This window comes from Pseudorca crassidens, chromosome 7 (genome assembly GCF_039906515.1).
Source record: "Pseudorca crassidens isolate mPseCra1 chromosome 7, mPseCra1.hap1, whole genome shotgun sequence".
NCBI lineage: Eukaryota > Metazoa > Chordata > Mammalia > Artiodactyla > Delphinidae > Pseudorca > Pseudorca crassidens.
The window spans coordinates 81,396,852-81,416,847 of record NC_090302.1 but is presented as its reverse complement, the minus strand read 5'-3'; the positions used below and the strand labels follow the sequence as shown (position 1 = coordinate 81,416,847).

General features: G+C 40.4%; 1 long non-coding RNA gene across 5 annotated transcripts in view; it reads right to left on the bottom strand.

The window, feature by feature from the left end:
• Positions 1–19,656, bottom strand: part of LOC137227979 (uncharacterized) — a 128,869-nt gene extending 109,213 nt beyond the window's left edge. For 4 of the 5 annotated variants that reach the window (XR_010945096.1, XR_010945092.1, XR_010945094.1 and 1 more), the window contains exon 1: positions 19,373–19,656. This is a non-coding gene — a long non-coding RNA (uncharacterized lncRNA). Of the gene's footprint in view, positions 1–13,423; positions 13,472–19,372 lie in introns of all 5 variants that reach the window. The other variant, XR_010945093.1, reaches the window with a different exon arrangement.
• Positions 19,657–19,996: the final 340 nt, after the last annotated feature.

Genomic DNA, 19,996 nt, shown 5'->3' with positions numbered 1-19,996 from the left:
GTTCCCAACATTTACAGAAATATCTGTCCAATCATTAGCTGAGAACTAACCTGAGCAAGCAGAGACTTCAGTAGCTGACAAAGAATACAGACTTGACATAATTAGTTCAGAAGAGTCACTAAATAAACAACAAACAGCAATAACAACAGACAGTGAAGAGGGGGAAATTCTGAATTCTAAAACTTCTACAATATATTATTGAAAATGTACATTTTTCAACAAAAAATTATGAGACACACAAAGAGAGAAGAAAATATGCCCATAAACAAGGGGATAAAAGGAACAAATAAAAACTAACCCTGAGGGAGGACAGATGTGGGACTTAATAGACAAAGGCTTTAAATCAGCTATTTCAAATATGTCTGAATGTCTAAAGAACTAAATAAAAGTATGAGATTAATGTCTTTCCAAATAAACATCAATAGAGATAGAAATTATAAAATGAACCAACATCAATAGAGATAGATATTATAAAATGAACCAAACAGAAATTTTGGATTTGAAAAATACAACAACTGAAATGAAAAAAATCACTAGACAGGCTCAACAGCAGATCTGAACTAGCAGAAAGAATGTGCAAACTTGAAAATAGGTTGATTGAGATTATCCAGTCTGGGGAAGAGAAATAAAAAGAATAAAGAAATTTGAACAAATCCTAAGAGGTCTGTAAGACACCATCAAGTGTACTAACATAATCATAATGGGATTCCCAGAAGGAAAGGAGAGAGAAAAAGAGGCAGAAAGAATATTTGAAGAAATGGCTGAAAACATCGCAAATTTGATGAAAAACAGTACACACACAAAAAGCTCCACCAACTCCAAGTAGGATAAACTCAAAGAGATCCACAATTAGACATATAATCAAACACCTAAAGACAAACACAAAGAGACAATCTTGAAAGCAGCATCAAGTAAGAGATCCTTAGAAAGGCTAACACTTGATTTCTCATTAGAAAACGTGGAGGCCAGAATGAACTGGGATGACATATTTCAAGTACTAAAAGAAAAAGACTATCAACCAAGAATTCTATACCCAGCAAAACTACCCTTCAAAAATGAAGGAGAGATTAAGATATTCCCAGATAAACAGAAAATCTGTCACCAAGAAACCTGCCCTACAAGAAATATTAAAAAGTCCTTCAAACTGAAATGAAAAAACACTAGATGGTAACTCCAACGCACATGAAGAAACTGATAGAGCTAAATCAATAGGTAAATATTAAACATAAATATGAATAGTTTTTGTAACTCTTTTTCTCCTCTATTATTTAAACAGGCAACTGCATAAAGTGATAATCGTAAATCTATGTTGATGGCCGTACAATGTACAAGGATGTAATGTGTATCACAATAACAACATGAAGGTTGGCACAGAGGAACAAAGCTGTATAGGAGCAAAGTATATCACTGAAATACAGCTGGTATTAATATGAACCAGATTGCTATAAACTAACATGTTAATTGTAATCCCCTGGGCAACCACTAAGAAAATGACTCAAGTCACATAGGAAAATAAATGACAGGGAAATTAAAATGGTACACTAGAAAATAAATATTTAGTACAAAAGATAGCAGTAACGGAAGAAGAGAGAAATGAAAGACATAAGATGTATAGAATACAAATAGAAAAATGGCAGATGCAAGTACTATCAGTAATTATATTAAGTGTTAGTGGACTAAACACGCCAGTTAAAAGATATTGACAGAATCACCCAACTATATGCCGTTTATAGTATACCACAATTAGAGATCAATAACTGAAGGAAATATGAAAAATTCACAGATGTGCAGAAATTAAACACACTTTTAAACAAACAGTGGATCAAAGAAGAAGTCACAAGGGAAATTAGAAAATACATTGGGATGAATGAAAACAAAAACACAACATATCAAAACTTATGGGATGCAATAAAAGCAGTAATCAAAGAGAAATTTATAGTTGTAAATGCCTATGTTAAAAAGAAGAGGGGGACCTTGAAGATGGCGGAAGACTAAGACGCGGAGATCACCTTCCTCACCACAGATACACCAGAAATACATCTACACGTGGAACAACTCCTACAGAACACCTACTGAAGGTTGGCAGAAGACCTCAGACTTCCCAAAAGGCAGGAAACTCCCCACGTACCTGGGTAGGGCAAAAGAAATAAAAGAAAAAACAGAGACAAAAGAATAGGGACGGCACCTGCACCAGTGGGAGGGAGCTGTGAAGGAGGAAAAGTTTCCACACACTAGGAAGCCCCTTCGCGGGCGGAGACTGCGGGAGGCGGAGGGGGGAGCTTCTAAGCCGCGGAGGAGTGCACAGCAACGGGTGCGGAGGGCAAAGCGGGGAGATTCCCGCACAGAGGATCGGTGCCGACCGGCACTCACCAGCCCGAGTGGCTTGTCTGCTCCCCCGCCGGGGCAGGCGGGACTGCGAGCTGAGGCTCTGAGGCTCGGGTTTCGGTTTCCGACGGCAGGGAGAGGACTGGGGTTGGCGGCTTGCACATAGCCTGAAGGGGTTAGTGCACCACAGCTAGCCGGGAGGGAGTCCGGGGAAAAGTCTGCACCTGCCGAAGAGGCAAGAGACATTTTCTTCCCTCTGTGTTTCCTGGTGCGTGAGGAGAGGGGTTTAAGAACGCTGCTTAAAGGAACTCCAGAGACGGGCGTGAGCTGCGGCTAAAAGCGCGAACCCCAGAGACGGGCGCGAGCCGCGGCTAAAAGCGCGGACCCCAGAGATGGGCGGGAGACGCTAAGGCTGCTGCTGCCGCCACCAAGGGGCCTGTGTGCGAGCACAGGTCACTCTCCACACCCCTCTTCCGTGGAGCCTGTGCAGCCCGCCACTGCTAGGTTCCCGGGATCCAGGGACAACTTCCCCGGAAGAACGCACAGCAGGCCTCAGGCTGGTGCAAAGTCACGCCAGCCTTTGCCACCGCAGGCCCGCCCCGCACTCCGTGCCCCTCGCTCCCCGCCGGCCTGAGTGCGCCAGAGCCCCCGAATCAGCGGCTCCTTTAACCCCGTCCTGTCTGAGCAAAAAAGAGACGCCCTCCAACGACCTACACGCAGAGGCAGGACCAAATCCAAAGCTGAGCCCCGGTGAGCTGTGAGAACAAAGAAGAGAAAGGGAAATCTCTCCCAGCAGCCTCAGAAACAGCAGATTAAAGCTCCACAACCAACTTGATATACCCTGCATCTGCGGAATACCTGAATAGACAACCAATCATCCCAAATTAAGGAAGTGGACTTTGGGAGCAAGATCTATGATTTTTTTCCCTTTTCCTCTTTTTGTGAGTGTGTATGTGTATGCTTCTGTGTGAGATCTTGTCTGTATAGTCTTGCTTCCACCATTTGTCCTAGGGTTCTATCCGTCCATGGTTTTAAAAATTTTTTTTAATAATTAATTTTAATTTTAATAACGTTATTATACTTTACCTTCGTTCTTTCTGTCTTTCTTTCCTTCCTTCCGTCCCTCCTTTAGACAACGAATCATCCCAAATTGAGGAGGTGGTCTCTGAGAGCAAGATTTATGATTTTTCCCCCTTTACCTCTTTTAGTGAGGGTGTATGTGTATGCTTCTGTGTAAGATTTTGTCTGTATAGCTTTGCTTCCAACATTTGTCCTAAGGTTCTATCCGTCCCATTTTTTTTTTCTAAATAAGAATTTTTTAATTCAATAACTTTATTATACTTTATTTTATTTTTACTGTATCTTCTTTCTTTCTGTCTTTTTTCTTCTTTCCCTCCTTCCTCCCTCCCTCCCTCCTTTCTTTCCTTCTTGCCTTCTTTCCTTCTTTGCTTCTTTCTTTCTTTCTTTTTCTTCCTTCCTTCCTTCCTTCCTTCCCTCCTTTCCTTCTTTCTTTCCTCATACTTCTACTAATTCTCGCTACTTTTTCTCCCTTTTATTCTGAGCAGTGTGGATGAAAGGCTCTTGGTGCTCCAGCCAGGAGTCAGGGCTCTGCCTCTGAGGTAGGAGAGCCAACTTCAGGACACTGGTCAACAAGAGACCTCCCAGCTCCACATAATATCAAACAGCGAAAATCTCCCAGAGACCTCCATCTTAACACCAGCACCCAGCTTCACTCAACGACCAGCAAGCCACAGTGCTGGACAACCTATGCCAAACAACCAGCAAAACAGGAACACAACCCCACCCATTAGCAGAGAGGCTGCCTAAAATCATAATAAGGCCACAGACACCCCAAAACACACCACCAGACGTGAACCTGCCTACTAGAGAGACAAGATCCAGCCTCATCCACCACAACACAGGCACTAGTCCCCTCCACCAGGAAGCCTACACAACCCACTGAACCAACCTTAGCCACTGGAGACAGACATCAAAAACAGCGGGAACTACGAACCTGCAGCCTGCAAAAAGGAGACCCCAAACACAGTAAGATAAGCAAAATGAGAAAACAGAAAAACACACAGCAGATAAAGGAGCAAGATAAAAATGCAACAGACCTAACAAATGAAGAGGAAATAGGCAGTCTACCTGAAAAAGAATTCAGAATAATGATAGTAAGGATGATCCGAAATCTTGGAAATAGAATGGACAAAATGCAAGAAACAGTTAACAAGGACCCAGAAGAAATAAAGATGAAACAAGCAACGATGAACGACACAATAAATGAAATTAAAAGTACTCTAGACGGGATCAATAGCAGAATAACTGAGGCAGAAGAACGGATAAGTGACCTGGAAGATAAAATAGTGGAAATAACTACTGCACAGCAGAATAAAGAAAAAAGAATGAAAAGAACTGAGGACAGTCTCAGAGACCTCTGGGACAACATTGAATGCACCAACATTCGAATTATAGGGGTTCCAGAAGAAGAAGAGAAAAAGAAAGGGACTGAGAAAATATTTGAAGAGATTATAGTTGAAAACTTCCCTAATATGGGAAAGGAAATAGTTAATCAAGTCCAGGAAGCACAGAGAGTCCCATACAGGATAAATACAAGGAGAAACATGCCAAGACACATATTATTCAAACTGTCAAAAATTAAATACAAAGAAAGCATATTAAAAGCAGCAAGGGAAAAACAACAAATAACACATAAGGGAATCCCCATAAGGTTAACAGCTGATCTCTCAGCAGAAACCCTACAAGCCAGAAGGGACTGGCAGGACATACTGAAAGTGATGAAGGAGAAAAACCTGCAGCCAAGACTACTCTACCCAGCAAGGATCTCATTCAGATTTGATGGAGAAATTAAAACCTTTACAGACAAGCAAAAGCTGAGAGAGTTCAGCACCACCAAACCAGCTTTACAACAAATGCTAAAGGATCTTCTCTAGGCAAGAAACACAAGAGAAGGAAAAGACCTACAATAAGAAACCCAAAACAATTTAGAAAATGGGAATAGGAACATACATATCGATAATTACCTTAAATGTAAATGGATTAAATGCTCCCACCAAAAGACACAGATTAGCTGAATGGATACAAAAACAAGACCTATATATATGCTGTCTACAAGAGACCCACTTCAGACCTAGAGACACATACAGACTGAAAGTAAGGGGATGGAAAAAGATATTCCATGCAAATGGAAACCAAAAGAAAGCTGGAGTAGCAATTCTCATATCAGACAAAATAGACTTTAAAATAAGGACTATTAAAAGAGACAAAGAAGGACACTACATAATGATCAAGGGATCGATCCAAGAAGAAGATATAACAATTGTAAATATTTATGCACCCAACATAGGAGCACCTCAATACATAAGGCAAATACTAACAGCCATAAAAGGGGAAATTGACAGTAACACATTCATAGTAGGGGACTTAAACACCCCACTTTCACCCATGGACAGATCATCCAAAATGAAAATAAATAAGGAAACACAAGCTTTAAATGATACATTAAACAAGATGGACTTAATTGATATTTATAGGACACTCCATCCAAAAACAACAGAATACACATTTTTCTCAAGTGCTCATGGAACATTCTCCAGGATAGATCATATCTTGGGTCACAAATCAAGCCTTGGTAAATTTAAGAAAATTGAAATTGTATCAAGTATCTTTTCTGACCACAACGCCATGAGACTAGATATCAATTACAGGAAAAGATCTGTAAAAAATACAAACACATGGAGGCTAAACAATACACTACTTAATAATGAAGCGATCACTGAAGAAATTAAAGAGGAAATCAAAAAATACCTAGAAACAAATGACAATGGAGACACAACGACCCAAAACCTATGGGATGCAGCAAAGCAGTTCTAAGGGGGAAGTTTATAGCAATACAAGCCCACCTTAAGAAGCAGGAAACATCTCGAATAAACAACCTAACCTTGCACCTCAAGCAATTAGAGAAAGAAGAACAAAAAAACCCCAAAGCTAGCAGAAGGAAAGAAATCATAAAAATCAGATCAGAAATAAATGAAAAAGAAATGAAGGAAACAATAGCAAAGATCAATAAAACTAAAAGCTGGTTCTTTGAGAAGATAAACAAAATTGATAAACCACTAGCCAGACTCATCAAGAAAAAAAGGGAGAAGACTCAAATCAATAGAATTAGAAATGAAAAAGGAGAGGTAACAACTGACACTGCAGAAATAAAAAAGATCATGAGAGATTACTACAAGCAACTCTATGCCAATAAAATGGACAATCTGGAAGAAATGGACAAATTCTTAGAAATGCACAACCTGCCAAGACTAAATCATGAAGAAAGAGAAAATACGAACAGACCAATCACAAGCACTGAAATTGAAACTGTGATTAAAAATCTTCCAACAAACAAAAGCCCAGGACCAGATGGCTTCACAGGCGAATTCTATCAAACATTTAGAGAAGAGCTAACACCTATCCTTTTCAAACTCTTCCAAAATAGAGCAGAGGGAGGAACACTCCCAAACCCCTTCTACGAGGCCACCATCACCTTGATAGCAAAACCAGACAAGGATGTCACAAAGAAAGAAAACTACAGGCTAATATCACCGATGAACATAGATGCAAAAATCCTCAACAAAATACTAGCAAACAGAATCCAACAGCACATTAAAAGGATCATACACCATGATCAAGTGGGGTTTATTCCAGGAATGCAAGGATTCTTCAATATATGCAAATCTATCAATGTGATAAACCATATTAACAAATTGAAGGAGAAAAACCATATGATCATCTCAATAGATGCAGAGAAAGCTTTTGACAAAATTCAACACCCATTTAGGATAAAAACCCTGCAGAAAGTAGGCATAGAGGGAACTTTCCTCAACATAATAAAGGCCATATATGACAAGCCCACAGCAAACATCATCCTCAATGGTGAAAAACTGAAAGCATTTCCACTCAGATCAGGAACAAGACAAGGTTGCCCACTCTCACCACTATTATTCAACATACTTTTGCAAGTTTTAGCCACAGCAATCAGAGAAGAAAAGGAAATAACAGGAATCCAAATCGGAAAAGAAGAAGTAAAGCTGTCACTGTTTGCAGATGACATGATCCTATACATAGAGAATCCTAAAGATGCTACCAGAAAACTACTAGAGCTAATCAATGAATTTGGTAAAGTGGCAGGGTACAAAATTAATGCACAGAAATCTCTGGCATTCCTATATACTAATGAAAAATCTGAAAGTGAAATCAAGAAAACACTCCCATTCACCATTGCAACAAAAAGAATAAAATATCTAGGAATAAACCTACCTAAGGAGACAAAAGACCTGTATGCAGAAAATTATAAGACACTGATGAAAGAAATTAAAGATGATACAAATAGATGGAGAGATATACCAGGTTCTTGGATTGGAAGAATCAACATTGTGAAAATGACTCTACTACCCAACACAATCTATAGATTCAATGCAATCCCTATCAAACTACCACTGGCATTTTTCACAGAACTAGAACAAAAAATTTCACAATTTGTATGGAAACACAAAAGACCCCGAATAGCCAAAGCAATCTTGAGAACGAAAAAAGGAACTGGAGGAGTCAGGCTCCCTGACTTCAGACTATACTACAAAGCTACAGTAATCAAGACAGTATGGTACTTGCACAAAAACAGAAAGATAGATCAATGGAACAGGATAGAAAGCCCAGAGATAAACCCACACACATATGAACACCTTATCTTTGATAAAGGTGGCAGGAATGTACAGTGGAGAAAGGACAGCCTCTTCAATAAGTGGTGCTGGGAAAACTGGACAGGTACATGTAAAAGTATGAGATTAGATCACTCCCTAACACCATACACAAAAATAAGCTCAAACTGGATTAAAGACCTAAATGTAAGGCCAGAAACTATCAAACTCTTAGAGGAAAACATAGGCAGAATACTCTATGACATAAATCACAGCAAGATCCTTTCAGACCCACCTCCTAGAGTAATGGAAATAAAAACAAAAATAAACAAATGGGACCTAATGAAACTTCAAAGCTTTTGCACAGCAAAGGAAACCATAAACAAGACCAAAAGACAACCCTCAGAATGGGAGAAAATATTTGCAAATGAAGTAACCGACAAAGGATTAATCTCCAAAATTTACAAGCAGCTCATGCAGCTCAATAACAAAAAAACAAACAACCCAATCCAAAAATGGGCAGAAGACCTAAATAAACATTTCTCCAGAGAAGATATACAGACTGCCAACAAACACATGAAAGAATGCTCAACATCATTAATCATTAGAGAAATGCAAATCAAAACTACAATGAGATATCATCTCACACCAGTCACAATGGCCATCATCAAAAAATCTAGAAACAATAAATGCTGGAGAGGGTGTGGAGAAAAGGGAACACTCTTGCACTGCTGGTGGGAATGTGAATTGGTTCAGCCACTATGGAGAACAGTATGGAGGTTCCTTAAAAAACTACAAATAGAACTACCATATGACCCAGCAATCCCACTACTGGGCATGTACCCTGAGAAAACCAAAATTCAAAAAGAGTCATGTACCAAAATGTTCATTGCAGCTCTATTTACAATAGCCCGGAGATGGAAACAACCTAAGTGCCCATCATCGGATGAATGGATAAAGAAGATGTGGCACATATATACAATGGAATATTACTCAGCCATAAAAAGAAACGAAATTGAGCTATTTGTAATGAGGTGGATAGACCTAGAGTTTGTCATACAGAGTGAAGTAAGTCAGAAAGAAAAAGACAAATACCATATGCTAACACATATATATGGAATTTAAGAAAAAAAAATGTCATGAAGAACCTAGGGGTAAGGCAGGAATAAAGACGCAGACCTCCCAGAGAACGGACTTGAGGTTATGGGGAGGGGGAAGGGTGAGCTGTGACAGGGCGAGAGAGGGTCATGGACATATACACACTAACAAACGTAGTAAGGTAGATAGCTAGTGGGAAGCAGCCGCATGGCACAGGGATATTGGCTTGGTGCTTTGTGACAGCCTGGAGGGGTGGGATAAGGAGGGTGGGAGGGAGGGAGACGCAAGAGGGAAGACATATGGGAACATATGTTTATGTATGACTGATTCACTTTGTTATAAAGCAGAAACTAACACACCATTGTAAAGCAATTATACCCCAATAAAGATGTTAAAAAAAAAAAAGAATGTTTAAGATGATGGTTAAGTGGTATATTCAGAAATGTTTACATTAAATAAGCATATCAGAAATGCCCCTTAAAAAAAAAAAAAAGAGGTCTCAAATAAACTAAACTTCCACCTTCATAACTAGAAAAAATAGAGCAAACTAAACCCAAAGCAGGCAGAATTGAGGAGAGAATAAATATTAGATCAGAAATAAATTAGAGAATAGATAATTGATACAGAAAATAAATAAAACCAAAAGTTGGTTCTTTGAAAAGATAAACAAAACTGACAATTTTTTAGCTAGACTGACAAGAAAAAAAAGATACTCAAATTACTAAAATCAGAAATGAAAGATACTATTTCTGACCTTACAAACATAAAAAGGGTTATAAGGGAATAATATTAACTGTTGTATGCCAGCAGATTAGATAATGTAGATGAAATGGATAAATTTCTAGAAAGACACAAACTACCAAAACTGAATCAAGAAGAAATAGGATACCTGAATAGCCTTATAACAAATAAAGAGATTGAACTGGTAATCAAAAACTTCCCACAAAGAAAAGCCAAGGCTCCAAAGGCCTCACTGGTTCATTCTACCAAACATCTAAAGAAGAGTTAAGGAACTCCTGTAAAAAATATACAAGGAAGGGACACTTCGCAAATCATTACCATGATACCAAAACAAATAAAGAAATCACAAGAAAACTATAGACCAATATCACTTATGAATATAGATGCAAAGATCCTCAATAAAATGTAAGCAAACAGACTCCAGCAACATATAAAAAGGGTAATACACTATGACCGAGTGGGATTTATTCCAGGAATGCAATGTTGATTCAATATATGAAAAGCAATCAGTGTAACATAACATATTAATAAAATAAAGAAAAAATTATAATCATTTCAATAGATATGGAGAAAGTATAGGCATGCCTCATTTTATTATGCTTCACTTTATCACACTTTACAGAGAGAGTTTTTTTTTTTTTTTTTACAAGCTTAGGGTTTGTGGCAACCCTGTGTTGAGCAAGTCTATCGGCACCACTTTTCCAACAGCATTTGCTTACTTCATGTCTCTGTGGCACATTTCGGCAATTCTTACAATATTTCAAACTTCTTCATCATTATGATATTGGTTATGGTGATCTGTGATCAGTGATCTTTGATGTTACTATCGTATTAATAATTGCTTTGGGGTGTCACAGACCACAACCATTTAAGACGGCGAACTTAGATAAATGTGTGCATTCTGACTGCTCCACTGACCAGCTGTTTCCCATCTCTCTCCCTCTCCTTGGGCCTCCCTATTTCTTGAGACACAACAATATTGAAATTAGGCCAATTAACAACCCTATAATTGGCCTCTAATTATTCAAGTGAAAGGAAGAGTCACATGTCTCTCACTTTAAATCAAAAGCTAGAAATGATTAAGCTTAAGGAGGAAGGCATGTTTAGAGCTGAGAGAGGCCCCAAGCGAGGCCTCTATGCGTCAAATGGCCAAATTGTGAATACAAAGGAAAAGTTCTTGAAGAAAACTAAAAGGGCTACTCCAGTGAACACACAAATGATAAGAAAGCTTAACAGCCTTATTGCTGATGTGGAGAAAGTTTTGGCAGCCTGGATAGAAGATCTAACCAGCCACAACATTCTCTTAAGCCAAAACCTAATCCAGGACTCACTTCAATTCTATGAAGGCTGAGAGAGGTGAAGAAGCTGCAGAAGAAAAGTTTGAACCTGCAGAGGTTGGTTGATGAGGTTTGAGGAAAAAAGCCATCTCCATAACAGAATAGTGCAAGGTGAAGTAGAAAGTGCTGATGTAGAAGCTGCAGTAAGTTGTCCAGAAGATCCTAGCTGAGAAAATATATGAAAGTGGCTTAAATAATAGCGTTCCAATGTAGACAAAACAGAAGAAGATGCCATCTAGGACATTCATAGCTAGAAAGAAAAAGTCAGTCTGACTTTAAACCTTCAAAGGACAGGCTGACTCTCCTGTTAGGGGCTAATGCAGCTGGTGACTTTAAATTGAAGCCAGTACCCATTTACCATTCCAAAAATCTTAGGGCCCTTAATAATTATGCTTAATCTACTCTGCTTGTGCTCTATCAATGAAACAACAAAGCCTGGATGACAGCACACTTGCTTACAACATGGTTTACTGAATATCTTCAGCCCACTGTTGAGATCTATTGCTCAGAAAAAAAAGACTCCTTTCAAAATTTTACTGCTCATTGACAATGCACCTGGTCACCCAAGAATTCTGATGGAGATGTACAGTGAGATCAATGTTGTTTTCATGCCTGCTAACAAAACAACCATTCTGCAGCCAGTGAATCAAGAAGTAATTTTGATTTTCAAGTCTTATTTAAGAAATACATTTCATAAGGCTATACCTGCCATAGATAGTGTGATTCCTCTGATGGATCTGGGCAAAGTAAATTGAAAACCCCCTGAAAAAGATTCACCATTATAGATGCCATCAGGAACATTTGTGATTTGTAGAAAGAGGTCAAAATATCAACATTAACAGGAGTTTGGAAGAAGCTAATTCCAACCCTCATGGATGACTTTGAGGGGTTCAAGACTTAAGTGAAGGAAGTAACTGCAGATGTGGCGGAAATAGCAAGAGAACTGGAAGTGGAGCCTGAAGACGTGCCTGAATTGCTTCAATCTCATGATAAAACTTTAATGGATGAGGAGGTGCTTCTAATGAACGAGCAAAGAAAGTGGTTTCTTGAGATGGAATTTACTCCTGGTGAAGAAGCTATGAGGGCTGTTGGAATGACAACAAAGTAGTTAGAGTATTACATAAACTTAGTTGATAAAGTAACAGGAGAGTTTAAGATTCACTCCAGTTTTGAAAGAAGTGGGTAAAATGCTATCAAACAGCATTACATGCTACAGAGAGATTGTTTGTGAAGAGTCAATTGATGTGCAAACTTCATTGTTGTCTTATTTTAAGAAATTGCCACAGACACCCCAACCTTCTGCAACCACCATCCTGATCAGTCAGCAGCCATCAACATCGGGGCAAGACCCTCCACCAGCAAAAAGATTACAACTAGCTGAAGGCTCAGATGATGGTTAGCATTTTTAGCAATAAAGTATTTTTTAATTAAGGTAGGTACATTTTTTAGACATAATGCTATCACATTTAATAGACTACACTATAGTGTAAACATAACTTTTATATGCTCTGGGAAACCCCAATATTCATGACTCACTTTATTGCAATATTCACTTTATTGTGGTTGTCTGGAACTGAACCTGCAATATCTCTGAGGTATGCCTGTATTTGACAAAATCCAACATCTTTTCATGATAGAAGCACCCAACAAACTAGGAAAATATAGAAACTTCTTCAGCTTTGTCAAGAGCATCTTGTCAAGAAAAACCTATGGTTATCATCATGCTTAATGGGCAAAAACTGAAAACTTTCCCCCAAAGATCAGGAAAATGTCTTCTCTTACCATTCCTTTTCAACATTGCATTGGAGGTTTTATCTTGGGCAATTAAACACGGAAATAAAATAATAAGCATACAAATTGGAAAGTAAGAATTAAAACTATCTCTATTCTCAGATGACATGATCTTGTAAAATCTACAGATTACACAAATGATTAGAGCTTACAAATGAGTTCAACAAGGTTGCAGGATACAAAATCAATATACAAAAATCAATTGTATTTCTATAATCTAGCAATGAACAATCAAAAATGAAATTAAGAAAACAATAGCATCACAAACAATAAAATACTCAGTGATTAATTTAACAAAATAAGTGCAAGACTTGTACACCGTAACAACAAAATATCATTGAAAGAAATTAAAGAAGACCTAAATATATGGAAATACGTCCCATATTCATGGATTAGAAGATTCAGTAATATTAAGATGGCAATACTCACCCAACTGATTTCCAGATTGGAGGCAATCCTTATCGAAATCCCAGCTGTCTGTTTTGCAGAAATTGGCAAGTTGGTCCTAAAATTTCATACGAAAATGCAAGGCACCCAGAATAGCCAAAACAATCTCAAAAAAGAAGAACGAAGTTGGAGGACTCACACTTCTGGATTTCAAAAATTAATACATAGCTACACTACTCAAGGCAGTATGGAACTGGCATAAGGATAGATAGGTTGATTCGTGAAATATAATTGAGACTCCAGAGATAAACCCATACGTTTATGGACAATTGATTTTTGACAAGGGTACCAAGACAATTAAAAGGGGAAAGAACAGCCTTTACACCAAAAGGACAACTGGATAGCCACACAGAAAGCAATGAAGTTGTACCTATTCCTCACACCAAATTTAAAAATTAACTCAAAATGGATCAAAGGTCTAAATATAAGAGCTCTTAAAAGAAAACATAGGAATAAAATTCAGTAATCTTAAATTAGGCAATGGTTTTCAAATATGACAATGAAAGCACTATCAACAAAATAAAAAATGGAGTTCATCAAAATTAAACACTTTTGTGCTTCAAAGGACCCCATAAAGAAAGTGAAAAAGACAACCGAGAGAATGGGAGAAAATATTTTTAAATCATACATCTGTTAAGAGTCTAGTATCTAAAATAAATGTTACAATTCAGTAAAAACAAAAATAACCCAGTTTTAAAGTGAGTAACAGATATGAATAGATATTTCTCCAAAGAAGATATACAAATGTCCACTAAGCACATGAAAAGATGTTTCACATCATTAGTCTTTAGGGAAATGCAAATCAAAAGCTCAATGAAATACATGCTAGGATGGCTTAAAAAGAAAGATGGTGAGGATATGGAGAAATTGAAACTCTCATGCATTGCTGAAGTACAGCTGCTCTGAAAAATAGTTTGGCAGTTCCTTAAAAAGTTAAACACAGAATTACCATATAACCCAGCAATTCCACTCCTAGGTATATACCCAAGAAAACTGAAAACATATGTTCACATGAAAATAGTTGAACTTGAATATTTGTGACATTATCCACAATAGCACAAAGAGTGGAAACTACCCAAATGTTCATCGACTAATGAATGGATAAATAAAATGTGGTATAGCCATAGAATGTGATATCATTCAGCCATGGGAAAAATGAGGTACTGATGAGACAGGCTGGGACCTGGGACCCTTTGCTGCAAGCATTGCACCTGGACAAATGTCTCCTTGAGCAACAGAAACTATACAAACTATACAAAGAAACTATAAGAGACTGAAAATAAATGCTGGCACGCACAGTTGGGGTGAATTATGAACAAGATACAAAAAGACCAAAAACCCAACTGCCACTTCTGAGGTGTCAGGAGCAGAAGCAGGGTACTGCGCATGCCCCCTGCACACACCACCACCAAAGGGGTGGGCAAACCACCCCTCTGGCCTGACGCCTGGACCCGCCCTTACCCTCACCCCATATAAGGGACCAACTCGCCTCCACTCAGGGAGTGAGCAAGGGAACCTGTTACTTGTTTTTGTTCTCTTCTGCTGCAGCAGGAGTCCCAGTTAGGCCTTGCCTGAATTTAAAGAGGCCAAGAACCCAGGTCAGTTACACTGATGCATGCTACAACATGAATGAATCCTGAGAACATTATGCCAGGTGAAAGAAAAACCAGACACAAAGGGCCACAATGTTGTATGACTCCATTTTTATGAAATGCCCCAAATTGGCAAATTCACAGAGACAGAAAGTAGGTTAGTCATTTCCAGGGACGTGGGGTGTGGGAGAATGGGTAGAGAGTGACTCCTAATTGGTACAGAGCTTGACTGGGGATAATGAGAATGTTCGGGAATAATATAATGCTAATGGCTGCACAACTCTGAATAGACTAAAACCACTGAATTTTATATTGTAAATGGGTGAATTTAGTGGTAAATGAATTATATCTCAATATTTTAAAAAGTAAGTCAGATCACACCATTCTTCTCAAAATGCTTCTACAAGTTCCTAGCTCAGAGAAAAAGTCAAAGGAATACAAGACTCTGTAGAGCCACTGCTCTGACCACTGCTTCTCTGAGCTCATCTCCCAACACTCTCCCACCTGACAGTCCCCTCCAGTCACACTGCCTCCTTTCTGTTTTTTTAAACACGTGATCATGCTCCCACTTCAGGGCCTTTGCATTTGCTTTCCCCTCAGCCCTGGATTCAATCCTCCACATACCTGCACAATTAACTTCTGCACCTCTGAGGTCTTTGCTTGAATGTCCCCCTTTCAGTGAGGGCTACCCTAACTACATGCCCCAGTATTTCTTTTCCCCATCCCTACCTGGTTCTTCTCTTTTGCATTTATCCCCGTCTAAAATACAGCACGCTTCTCTTATTTATTTCTTACTTCGTATTTATTGTCTGTTTCCTCCCACTAGAATTTAAGGTCCGTGACAGCCAGAATTTTTGTCTGCTTGTTCACTACTATATGCTTCACACTCTACTGGGCAGACAGTAGGTGCTTACTAAATATCTGTTGGTGACTACAGAATAAATGTATGCCTACAGGGATAAACAGATTTGCAGGACCTGTTCCGAGAATGAAAGCATTTCCAGGTTCAAACAACAGACATACAAACGACTTTGGGGATAAACTTTTTTGAAGGTTGGATACTGCCTTTTATCAAACACTTATCCAAGCCTAAGAGCTGTCAGATGTTTTCTGACACCTGCTAGTTAATCATCGTGACCACACATGAAAGTGGCAGGCCCCAGGCCCTTTTCTTTCAGCAGCCAAGCGTGTGAGCTTTGCTCAGCTTCTCATCTTTGATGCCCACATTTTGCTTGTACTTCTTCCTCGATTTCACACAGTGACATGAACTGCTGGGGAACTCTCTCTGTCTCTCTGTCTCAGGACATTTGTGCTTTGAGTCTGTCTAACTCTGCACAGCTCTGCACACTAAAGACACTCTGGATGTGCCTACTGATAGGAGAAGGAGTCCTCCAGCAGGAACTCCATGCCATCTGACCTCGCAGCCTCCTGAGCTCCAGCCTCCTGAGCTCCAGCAAGCATCTTTGTTGTGCTTCCACATGTGCCCTGCAGGAGCACACATGATTAAATGTACAAACGTTTAACAGCAGGCTCAATGCACAGACTTTTGTATTATTGTTTTTAACTTCTGATTCATTCACTCTAGGGAGTCAGCCTTTCCTTGATGGAGACCTAAAACATGAGAGAGAGAAGTTTTTGGGGCTTCTAAAAAATCATAGTGCTTTCAGGAATTTGAGTCTTAGCACGAAAAAATCCCATCTGCTGCTGCCATCTCCACTTTCTGTTTTGCGGATAAAATAGCTCTTGCTTTGTGTCTGTGTGTAGAGCGTGGCAAAAAGATAGGAAACTCAAAAATGTCAAAGGACCATTTCTGTCATCTTCAAAATCTCTTTCTCCTCTGGTATCCTGAGATGTCTGTCCTCTTTAGTCGCAAAAATGTTTTCTCAGGCTTCCCTGGTGGCGCAGTGGTTGAGAGTCTGCCTGCCGATGCAGGGGACACGGGTTCGTGCCCCGGTCCAGGAAGATCCCACACGCCGCGGAGCGGCTGGGCCCGTGAGCCATGGCCACTGGGCCTGCGCGTCCGGAGCCTGTGCTCCGCAATGGGAGAGGCCACAACAGTGAGAGGAAAAAAAAAAAAAAAAAAAAAGGAAGTTTTCTCTGCAGCAGCTGATCCTACCTGTGCTAATGATTTCAAGTAGCACCTGTAATCCAAATTAGTATAATCCAGAATCTAGCCCCAACACACCTGTTTTTGGTCTGCCTAAATATCCCACAGGTCCTTCAGCTTCTTTCTATCCAAGACTAACTTGTTATCTTTCCACCAAAACAAATTTTTTTTAAAATTTAATTAAAATTATTTATTAATTAAATTAAAATTTATAAAATTAATATGAAATAAGAACCCCTGGTTCTCCTTCTGTTGTCAAGCCTGACTAATAGCATTACTTTCTCCCCCTCGAGGAAACCAGGAAATTCAAAATCAAGCTTGGCTCTCTGCTCTGTCTCCATGCAAATTCTGTCAGTCACTAAATGACTGCTTTGACCTTATTTTACTGAACTTCCTAAATTTTCCTGACCAGATATCTTTTGAAGAAGGATTACCCTCCTGCTCACACTCAAAAGCCAACAGTGGGGGCTTTCTTCTGCTCACTGCTTGAAAGCTGACTGCCCTCTACTCCCATCTTGCAACACTGATTACTTGGGTGACTGAGAAAATGAAACCAGTTAACCAGTTGTTCTCCCCAGCCCCTGCTGGCTGGCCTGGTGCTGGGCCTGGGTTCTGCCTTGTGCTAAGGAAGATCTAGCTCTGTTACCGAACCAAACTTGGGTCCACTCGCCCAACACACAACTACACCCAAATCTACCAACACTGGGCTGTGGTGAAGGAAAGTACAGTGGTTACTGCAAGGGACCCAAGATGCGGCCAAGCAAGGAGAGCAGGCAGCTCATGCTCAAAAGACCCAAACTCCCTGATGGCTTTCAAGGAAGGGTTTTTTAAAACTGTATGAGGGAGAGGGTCACAGTGTCTATCATCAGCTCCTGCACAGTTCTGTTTGGTTGATGGCGAGGTAACAGGGTGCTATTTCGGGAATCTCAACCATCAACCTTCTGGCTCCAATCAGTCTGGGGTCTAAGCCCTGTGAGGTCAGCACGCAGTTAACTTCTTCCACCTGGTGGGGGTTTTAAGTATCTGCAAAACAACTCAAGGATAGGTCTCAGGACTTAACTATAGCCCTTGATGAGGAACTAAAGGTCCTTGACTTTGTTTTATGCCTAAACTATTATTATTTTGTCCAGCTGGACTGTTTCCTTTGTTTTTGCATTATCTCATTTCTCTGATTAAATTTGCCCTTGGAACTCAGGAAAGGCCTAACAGGCTAAAGCTTTTCTACAAACAAGATGCCAGGACACAGGGCGTCTGTGCCCAGGAAGGCCCCACAGGGTCCTGCTCGGTTTCAACCGTATCACTTCCAGCCTATGTGAGCTTGGATGTGATATTATATGCATGCATGCAATAACACAGAAATCAGACCTATAAACATAGGTTATTGTAAGAAAGCATGGTAAATGCATAAGGTTGTAGAGATCCATAGGTTATCCCATTCTACTGGGCTGAGCCTCCCTAGATTTCTAAGGAAGGCTGTGCAAATTTTGCAGCTTCCATTTTTACTTTCAGGGAGGACTATACTATGGGAATCTTCACTACTCAGAAGCTGAGTCCCTCTCCCGTTTCACCACCGTGCTGCCTCCTGAAAGTGGGCAAATGAGGCCCATGGTTCCCAGGGGTCCAGGCCTAACTCTAAAGCCCGGCTGGGGCTGTCTAAATCAATCCTGAGGTCCCATCCAATTGTCCAATAAAGGATAAGGCCCAGAGGGCTGAGACATCTGTTGCCTAGTGTACATGCATTATTCTCAATGAGAACATTATTTCTTTACAAACACAGATTCATTGTTCTGAATCCTAAGTGTGAACCAGGAATTGGAGCTAAGAGAATCTTACATTTAGAGCCCTAGGCTCAGCTACTGTCCCACTCCTCCTAGGGAGACATCTCTCTCTGCACCCAAGCCCCGCTTTCTACAAGAGCTTATATTAAGGAGACTGAAGCCGGAATTAACTGGACTATATACCTTGGGCCACTGCTTTGCCAATTGAACAGGAGCGAAGGACGAGGCTGCCCCCAAGTGGGAAACCCGCAAAAAACAGCGACGCTTCCAATCAGCTTGCAGTTCAGTTCAAGAAACTGAACGGGCTCTGCATTTCCAGCTCGCAGGAATTCCCCTCCTAGAAAGCTGCTGGGGAGGAAATTAGGGTGCATATTCTTTTACTATTACGGGGGGGGGCTGAGAAAACAGAATAGGCGGACCCGTTGTCTCCCAACCTCCCGACCCTATAAAGCACCTGGTTAAATGCAGACTCCGGATCCTCGCCGCGGAGATTTTGATTTGCTAAGGCAGCAGCAAACCCTGCTGCTAAGGCAGCAGCAGACCCTGGGAACCTGGGGTCTTGGTTTCTAACCAAGGGCTACTGATCATCCGGCAGATTTGGAAATTCTTGGATGGGAAGCAACTTTCTGTTTTCCTTCCCGGGTCTCGAGCAGGAGCCGAGCTCTTGTGGGCCATGGGAACCCAGAAGTTGCTGTCTTCTCCTGAGCTTTCTCGCAGCCCCCAGCCGCCACTCTGGCGTCTCCCCAGCAGCCACTGCGGAACCCCGCCCACCAGCCCCGCGTCGGCCCCGGGTCCGCCCAACCACCGTGGTTTCCATGGCGACCCGGGCTGCGCCGCGTGCAGCTTCCCTAGCGCAGTGTAAGGTTGCATCTCTGCCCTAGCGTCCACCGCCCGACCGAGAAGGGGCTTCTAGTCCAGGACAGTCAAGCTAAGAAGTTACTTTTATTAATAATATTGATTTGAGTATTTCTTGTGCCCTTTTCTTATTTAAAATAAGCTGTAAGAGTTTTGTTTTTTCTGGGGGGTGGGGGAGTAGGGGGAGAGGAATTCGTGTGACGTGTCTTTCTAGTAGTTTTTT